We start from the raw sequence: 9,561 nt of genomic DNA, 5'->3' as shown, positions 1-9,561 counted from the left end.
ACAATTGACATGAAATGTGTTCTATTTCAAAGAGAGTACTAACAGCGTCTTGGCTATAAGAAGTTCGTCCCAGTTTGATAAAACTGTCAGAAGAAATGTTACAAATAAATAAATAATACACCATTATCATCATACTGAAAGGTTTAGGTCCAAAACACAAAACATTATCCACAGACAATTTAAATTTACTACAGGTATATTTTTTGAAAGTACTAGCATCTTGGCTGTGGGTGGTTTGTCAAAATTTGATAAAATTGTTAGAAGAGTGAATTTTAATAATATAATATACATCATCATACTGAAAAGTTTTATGGGTCCAAAGCACAAAAGGTTAAACTTCAGTAGTCATCATCATCATCATCATCTGGACCTCCTTTCCCACCCAGGGGCAGGGTGAGGAGTAGCAATGTCCAGACAGCCCAAACTTGCCCAATCCAATGAGGCACACTTCCATTCACTCATCGTTCAAGCTCCCGGAATCCTGGCTCTATCACATACGCCAAAAACATTCACCACATTCTGAAGCTTCACATAAACGTATCCGATTGAGTCAACTTCAGTAGTTTCTTTAAATATACACTCACTATTGCCAGATTAATTACTCCGACATTATATGAACCTCTAGTGATGAGGTGTCTGAAAGCCATATTTAACTCCTCCAGTTACATCTCTTAATATCTTGGCTGGAGGTAAAAAATACAAAAATGATATAAATATAAACTGATCAGATAGGTATAGGTGAAGCTACATAATGTGGTTAAAGTTTTTTGGCCTATCTGATAGAGCCAGCATTCCATGGGCTTGAATGATGAGTGAATGGAAGTGTGGCCCATTGAAGTGGTAGGTTGTCAGAACGTTGCTACTCCTCACCCTGCCCTAGGGTGGGAAAGGAGGTCTGGATGATGATGATGAAGACAAACCAATTAAGAAAAGATAATTATATAATAATAGTAATAAGAAAAAAACTACGCCAAAAATGCCATGCCAGATTTGTCAGTAAGCCCACCTGACAGACTATGCATCATCTAGACATCAGTGAAGTTTTGTTACCTCATGATACATAGAGATGGACACTTACAGACATAGGTAATTGCATACAGTAACACCAAACACAAGCAAATATGACTAACCTTGCATCATCTTTGGAGAGGCGCGGTAGCACAGTGGTAGCGCGCTGGACTTGTAAGCGGGGGATTGCAAGTTCGAGCCTCGCCTGGGCTGCCGTGCCGGGAGGGGTAGCTCCCTCCTGTAACCCTAGCGGGGCTATATAGTCCATTACAGGGCTTAGCTCGGGGGAACTCCATTTTTTTTGCATCATCCAGGTATCGGTGAGTGACTGGAGACATTTACCAAGAGACAGTGCTTGTTTGGGCAACACTAGATGCCTTGTGTGTTGCTGCTGCCCCTCCACAGTGGATGATGGGCAGGCCTTGTGTGTTGCTGCTGCCCCTCCACAGTGGATGATGGGCAGGCCTTGTGTGTTGCTGCTGCCCCTCCACAGTGGATGATGGGCAGGCCTTGTGTGTTGCTGCTGCCCCTCCACAGTGGATGATGGGCAGGCCTTGTGTGTTGCTGCTGCCCCTCCACAGTGGATGATGGGCAGGCCTTGTGTGTTGCTGCTGCCCCTCCACAGTGGATGATGGGCAGGCCTTGTGTGTTGCTGCTGCCCCTCCACAGTGGATGATGGGCTGGCCAGGGGATGAGGAGTGGCAGGGTGGAGGAAGTGGGCGGCTCGGCTGATCAGTTTGGTCTGCCACACTAACAATTCTGCTCGCTGGCTCAGATCTGATACTTGCCAAATGCCCTGTGGGATAACAAGTCACTTTAGTCCCTTCTCCGCAATTATACACATCTTCAGTACTGTATAATCCTGCTGTATACAGACAACTTTATTCTGCCTGGGTAAATATAACAAACTGGAGAGGTCACACACACCACCAGAACTGCCTGTTCATACACAGCATCAAATATTTCTCCCCCAGTTCCTACCTAAGAAAAGGGATGAGGTAGGATCCCCCTTCCTCCCCACCAGAGAGAGTATAACAGTCAAACAGCATACCCAGTGACATATGCCACAGTCATTAACACATCACCTAACAATCTGAAGTAATGGTTCCACCTTATAAGTACTACTGGGTTGATCAAGTTCCCTTTAGCACTTAACTCCTTCTGTAACACCTGCACAAATAAAGTATCAATGGTACCACTCAACTTTTTCTCAACCATCCACACACGCACTACTCAAAATGACATTGTGGTTACTCTTACAAAACCCTCATACAAAAGGACTCCTGATGTTACCAGTAGATATGTTTATGGAAATCTGTTCATATAAAAGAGTACATAACCTATGGGCAAAAATGAGGACTGGGTGTTTAACCACTACCAACTTACACCTACAATGCTAAATATTAATCAGTTTTAAACAAGAATAAAGGTTAGCTATATCTAATATGCACAAACAATATTAACAAATGACCTATAATAATGCATATCTATTGTAACAGATGCATAAAGATCCCAAGAAAAGCTACTGGAATTGAAACCACATCCTCAAACCCCTGACTCTGGCTACTGACTGCATACAACAATCGTACACACAAGTGAAGTAACCCTTAAAGGCAATACATAGAATAATTTATCTTACTATTGCCAGAAGCTTTAATCCTGTATGGGGTGACCAGAAGCAAACAGCTTCCACATTGCCCTGTCCTTTGGCTGCCCTCCCTCCAACTCATATTCTCCTCTCTCATTTATCTTTACAGTTCACCCTCCCATCTTATCCCCAGTCTCCCCCTCCACCTCATGCATAGTCTCTAGTTCTTCATCCTCCCCACATGGTTAGTAATTTATGTCCTTATTTAAGAGGAGCCTGTGGAGTCACATGGAGAGACAGGCTGACAAATGAGTATATAAAGGATCGTTGTGGTGTGGATGTGGATGTGATAGGAAGCGTTATGAGGAACACAATGAGGTGGTTTGGCCATGTGGAGAGGATGGAGACTGAGAGACTGATGAGGAGAGTGTACGTGAGTGAGGTGGAGGGGGGGAGAGGGAGGGAGATTCCGAGGATGAGATAGAAGGATGGAGTGGAGAGGTATATGAGAGAAGGGTGTGTAAATTGGAAGCAGGGCAGTGAAATGGCGGGGAACAGGGCGGTGTGGAGGCAATTTGTTTGTGGCCACCCCGTGCGGGATTGGGGCGTCTGGCAATAGACAGATTAACTCACCATAGATAGACAGATAGACAGATAGATTAACTCATCATAGATAGACAGATAGATAGATTAACCCACCAGTTCACACAAATTTATTCCTAACATGTTACAAAATTCCAGGATACTTGATATCTTAATCTTGTCGCAGCTGTTGTAATGTCTGAGGTGATACACTGGCAAGTATTTATAATGGTCCCTACCCAAATAACAGCATGAACACCCTCCATAAGTTTACTATAAACAAAAATGGTTTAGTTTTTGTTACTTTGATATTCAGTCTAAATGACTTCATTATGAAGTGTTTGTTAACACTGAGAACATTAAATCACCCATGGGGATGAGGGTGGGTTCATGGAATGTGGGAAGTTTGAAGGGAAGAGCGGGGGACGTCGTTGAGGCATTCAGTAGGAGGTGGGTGGATGTGGCGTGTTTGCAGGAAGTCCGGTACAGGGGTGGATCAGCCAGAAAGATTGTTGGGAAGGACTGTTGCTATAAGTTGTTTTGGCAGGGGGGAACAGACGGATATGGAGGTGTTGGTGTGATGGTTGCAGAGAAATGGGTGGAATATGTTATGGATCTCTTGAGAGTAAGCAATAGGATATTGGTAGTGAAAATTCTGTTGGGTAGAAAGATAGCTGCGATTATATCGGCATATGCTCCACATGCAGGATTGGATGAAGCAGAGATAAAATTTGGGATGATTTAATACGTGTAGTGGGTGGTATGTAGGATGATGAGATAGTGATTTTGGGAGGGGACTTAAATGGTCATGTAGGTGAAGCAGCACAAGGTTATGAAGGAGTGCATGGGGGATGTGCATATGGTATAAGGAATGCAGAAGGGGAAAGGATACTTGAGTCTGGGGAGGCAACGGACATGATTGTGTGCAACACATATTTAAAAAAAAAGACAGTAGGTTAATTACGTATGAGTCTCGTTTCGTTTTTCATTTCGTTTTTAAAGGCTCCAACATGCTTGCATGTGTCGGCCTTGGTCACCTAATGGCGGCTCTCCACGCTGCACGACCCATTGCAGCCTCCCTGTTCAGTCCCTTAACCCTAAGGTCACACTTAATGACCTCGTCCCATGTCTTTCTCGGTCTACCCCTCATAACCCCACCCCCAATATTAACACTTCTCACCTTCCTCACCCAATCATCATCCCCCATCCTCTCCACATGTCCAAACCACCTCAATCTACCTCTCCTCATCACAACACCAATACACTCCAGTCCCATCCAACCTCTCAACTCTTCCATTGTAAACCCAGCCCCTCCAGGCCTTGGATGCAGGGACGCACTGCACATCCACCTAATCATTGTCATTTCTGTACGTCTGAGCCGGCGAATATCTTCCTCCTTCACTGCCTAGGTCTCACTGCCATACAGCATTACACTCCTAACACATGCTGCATACAAAGACCCCTTAGCACGTAGGGAGAGCCCTCTCAATGTCAGGAGAGGCAAGAGCTCCCAGAACTTCTTCCAACCACTTCTCACCCTAGCCACAGAGCTAGCTCCAGCCCCACCTCCAGCACACAACATGTCTCCCAAATAACAAAACTCTTCCACACGCTCAAGAGATTCACTAGCAAGTTCAATCCTTTCACGTCTGACGATCTCCACCTGCTCACCCCGGCACGCCGTACACATAAAATCAGCATTATCTCGCAGTCTACCTCTGATATCACTACATCTCTTATGCACCCATTTATCACACACACCGCACAAGATGGAATTACTTCCCACGCCCTTGTGGCAAACTGCACATGGCCACTCTCCCTCGTCTTTGACAGTACCGCCACCAACCCTAGATATCATCACTTTTGTTTTATCTGCATTTACCCTTAAACCCTTGTGCCCCATACCATCTCTCCACTTCCTAATCCTTTCCTCTGGCTCCCTTTCATTCTCTGCAATCAACACTAAATCATCAGCATACAACAACTCCCACGGGAGTCCGTTTCTAAAGTCATGTGAAAGGGCTTCAAGTACCATGATAAACAACATGGGACTCAAGACTGACCCCTGATGCACACCAACATTCACGGAAAATTCATCACTCAAATCTCCATTCACTCTCACCTGGGTGTGAGCACCCACATACATGGCCATAACCACCCTAACCAGCCACTCCTCCAAGCCAAGCTTTCTCATTGCCCACTTCACCACCTCTCTAGGGACTCTGTCAAAGGCCTTTTCCAAATCAACAAAAACAAAATAAAGATCCCTTCTACCAGTATATTTTTCCTGAAGCTGTCAAACAATGAATATGGCATCAGTGGTCCCCCTACCTGGCATAAACCCCAACTGCACCTCATCAATATTCACTCTTTCTCTAATCATACCTTCTAAAACTCTCTCCATTACCTTCATTATCTGATCTAAAAGCTTTATACCTCTATAATTTCCTCTTTCCAGGGCATCACCCTTCCCTTTATACACATTTACAATTACACTCTTCAGCCAATCATCTGGGACAACACACTCATAAATAATCCTATTTATCAGGTCAGTGACTAAACTCACCCCTATATCGCCTGAGGCCTTCAACATTTCGGCAGTCAACCCAGACACACCTGCTGCCTTCCCCACCCTCATCCTGCCTATTGCCTCACTCACAGTAGCAGTATCAATCAAAGGCCAAGGGCCAGACACTGGATCTGCTGGCTCCAAACCTTCCCTGTCCCAGTCAAACTCCTCATTCAACAACCGGTTATAATGCTCTCTCCATGCATCTTTAATATCCTCACTGTTCACCACTACCCTTCCTTCATCATTCTTCACACACTGCTCACCTATGATATCCCGATTCTCCCTCTTCACCTGACCTGCCACCCTAAATATATATCTGGGGGAAATAGCAGTCAGAGAGATTATTTTCTAGTTAGGAGGGCCGACAGGAGGTTAGTGAGGGATGTTAAAGTTATAGGAAGTGTGGAGTGTGTGCAGCAGCACAAACTATTGATTTGTGATATGGTGCTTAAAGAACAAGTGATGAAAATGAGGACTTATGTACCTAGGAGGAAAATATGGAAGTTGAAAAACCAAGTAGTAAGGGATGCCTTCTATAGCGAGTTGAGGAGAGTGGTGGCTGAACAGGAAGCTGTAGACAGAGGCGTTAATGAACAGTACAGAGCCCTCAAGAACAATTTCTTGAGAGTTACTAATGTAACATGCGGTTGGACAAAAGGACCACCAAGACATAAAGTAACTTGGTGGTGGGATGAGGGTGTAGAAGCTGCAATTAAGGAGAAAAGAAGGCTTTTCCGGGAATGGAAGAAGGGTGGTAGCAAAGAGGAATATTTGGCTGCCAAGCGTAGGGCTAGGAGAGAGGTATACAGGGCAAAGTCTGAGTCACAGAGACTATTACTTGATAACCTAAATCATGGGGAAAGGAAAAATATGGTATTTAAGGTGGCAGGTCAGGTGAAGAGGGATAATTGGGATATTATAGGTGAGCAGTGTGTGAAGAATGATGAAGAAAGGGTAGTGGTGAACAGTGAGGATATTAAAGATGCATGGAGAGAGCATTATAACCGGTTGTTGAATGAGGAGTTTGACTGGGACAGGGAAGGTTTGGAGCCAGCAGATCCAATGTCTGGCCCTTGGCCTTTGATTGATGCTGCTACTGTGAGTAAGGCAATAGGCAGGATGAGGGTGGGGAAGGCAGCAGGTGTGTCTGGGTTGACTGCCGAAATGTTGAAGGCCTCAGGCGATATAGGGGTGAGGTTAGTCACTGACCTGATAAATAGTATTATTTATGAGTGTGTTGTCCCAGATGATTGGCTGAAGAGTGTAATTGTAAATGTGTATAAAGGGAAGGGTGACGCCCTGGAAAGAGGAAATTATAGAGCTATAAAGCTTTTAGATCAGATAATGAAGGTAATGGAGAGAGTTTTAGAAGGTATGATTAGAGAAAGAGTGAATATTGATGAGATGCAGTTTGGGTTTATGCCAGGTAGGGGGACCACTGATGCTATATTCATTGTTCGACAGCTTCAGGAAAAATATACTGGTAGGAGAAGGGATCTTTATTTTGTTTTTGTTGATTTGGAAAAGGCCTTTGACAGAGTTCCTAGAGAGGTGGTGAAGTGGGCAATGAGAAAGCTTGGCTTGGAGGAGTGGCTGGTTATGGCTATGTATGTGGGTGCTCACACCCAGGTAAGAGTGAATGGAGATTTGAGTGATGAGTTTTCCATGAATGTTGGTGTGCATCAGGGGTCAGTCTTGAGTCCCATGTTATTTATCATGGTACTCGAAGCCCTTTCACATGACTTTAGAAACGGACTCCCGTGGGAGTTGTTGTATGCTGATGATTTGGTGTTGATTGCAGAGAACGAAATGGAGGCGGAGGAAAGGTTTAGGAAGTGGAGAGATGGTATGGGGCACAAGGGTTTAAGGGTAAATGCAGATAAAACAAAAGTGATGATATCTAGGGTTGGTGGCAGTACTGTCAAAGACGAGGGAGAGTGGCAATGTGCAGTTTGCCACAAGGGCGTGGGAAGTAATTCCATCTTGTGCGGTGTGTGTGATAAATAGGTGCATAAGAGATGTAGTGGTATCAGAGGTAGACTGCGAGATAATGCTGATTTTATGTGTACGGCGTGCTGGGGTGAGCAGGTGGAGATTGTCAGACGTGAAAGGATTGAACTTGCTGGTGAATCACTTGAGTGTGTGGAAGAGTTTTGTTATTTGGGAGACATGTTGTGTGCTGGAGGTGAGGCTGGAGCTAGCTCTGTGGCTAGGGTGAGAAGTGGTTGGAAGAAGTTCAGGGAGCTCTTGCCTCTCCTGACATTGAGAGGACTCTCCCTACGTGCTAAGGGGTCTTTGTATGCAGCATGTGTTAGGAGTGTAATGCTGTATGGTAGTGAGACCTGGGCAGTGAGGGAGGAAGATATTCGCCGGCTCAGACGTACAGAAATGACAATGATTAGGTGGATGTGCAGTGCGTCCCTGCGTCCAAGGCCTGGAGGGGCTGGGTTTACGATGGAAGAGTTGAGAGGTAGGATGGGACTGGAGTGTATTGATGTGATGAGGAGAGGTAGATTGAGATGGTTTGGACATGTGGAGAGGATGGGGGATGATAATTGGGTGAGGAAGGTGAGAAGTGTTAATATTGGGGGTGGGGTTATAAGGGGTAGACCGAGAAAGACATGGGATGAGGTCATTAAGTGTGACCTCAGGGTTAAGGGACTGAACAGGGAGGCTGCAATGGATCGTGCAGCGTGGAGAGCCGCCATTAGGTGACCAAGGGCGACATATGCAAGCATGTTGGAGCCTTTAAAAAAGAAAAAGAAAACGATGTATGCACCAAAACGCAAACACAGCTGCACATATCATTCAACCTTACCTCAACACACTACATGAATGGTTCACCACAAACAGGCTCAAAATAGCCCCAGCCAAATCTACAGTGACTCTTCTCACAAACTGGACAGCAGAACACAGTCACATCACACACCTCACCATTAACAACACTCCCCTACCACACACACACACACACATCCAAAATCCTTGGTGTAACATACAATACATTAATGTCATTTAAACAACACATCACAAATATTAAAAATAAAATAACACCGAGACTCAATGCTTTAAGGTCACTTTCCCTTACAACATTCGGACACAACAAAGAAACCACCACCACAGTATACAAACAATACATACGTTCAGTGACGAATTATCCAAGCCGTGCCTGGGCTTCTAACCTCACCAAAACACACTACAACACTCTACAGACCATACAGAACAAAGCCCTAAAAATAATCACAGACTGCACAGCTACTACACCCACAGACAACCTACATCAAGAAACCAAAGTCCTCAAAGTCAAAGATCACCTAGACATGAGAGGCACCCAGTTTCTTGCTGCAGCCTCCACAAACCCACAACATCCATTACAGTACATGGCAGCACATCCACCCACACCAAGGAACATCAAAACAACACCCAGCACACGATACCATACACAAATACTGTCATCTCTCCCCCCTCAGACCAGCTTCCAGAAGCATATCCACACTCAGATCACTCGCTGCTCCATTCAGTCACTTGAAGACAACACACAGCTGCATGCACGGCCTCCTGACATCCACCCTTCTGAATCCTATCTTCCTCGTGAGGACAGGGTCCACCTGGCCAGGCTGAGATGTGGGCACCATCCAGCCCTCTTAAGCTACTAGATGAGGCTGGATGACTCCGTCACTGATGCCTGTCCAGGATGCAACACAGCACCCCATACTATTAAGCACATTATGGAAGACTCCATTGCACACAATCTGCAACACAGTACCCCATACTATTAAGCACATTATGGAAGACTCCATTGCACACAATCTGC

The sequence above is a fragment of the Coenobita brevimanus genome, chromosome 80, assembly GCF_032717465.1.
Source record: "Coenobita brevimanus isolate Jiangsu-jjx chromosome 80, ASM3271746v2, whole genome shotgun sequence".
NCBI lineage: Eukaryota > Metazoa > Arthropoda > Malacostraca > Decapoda > Coenobitidae > Coenobita > Coenobita brevimanus.
The sequence above is the reverse complement of the archived record's forward strand: the minus strand, read 5'-3'. Positions refer to the sequence as shown.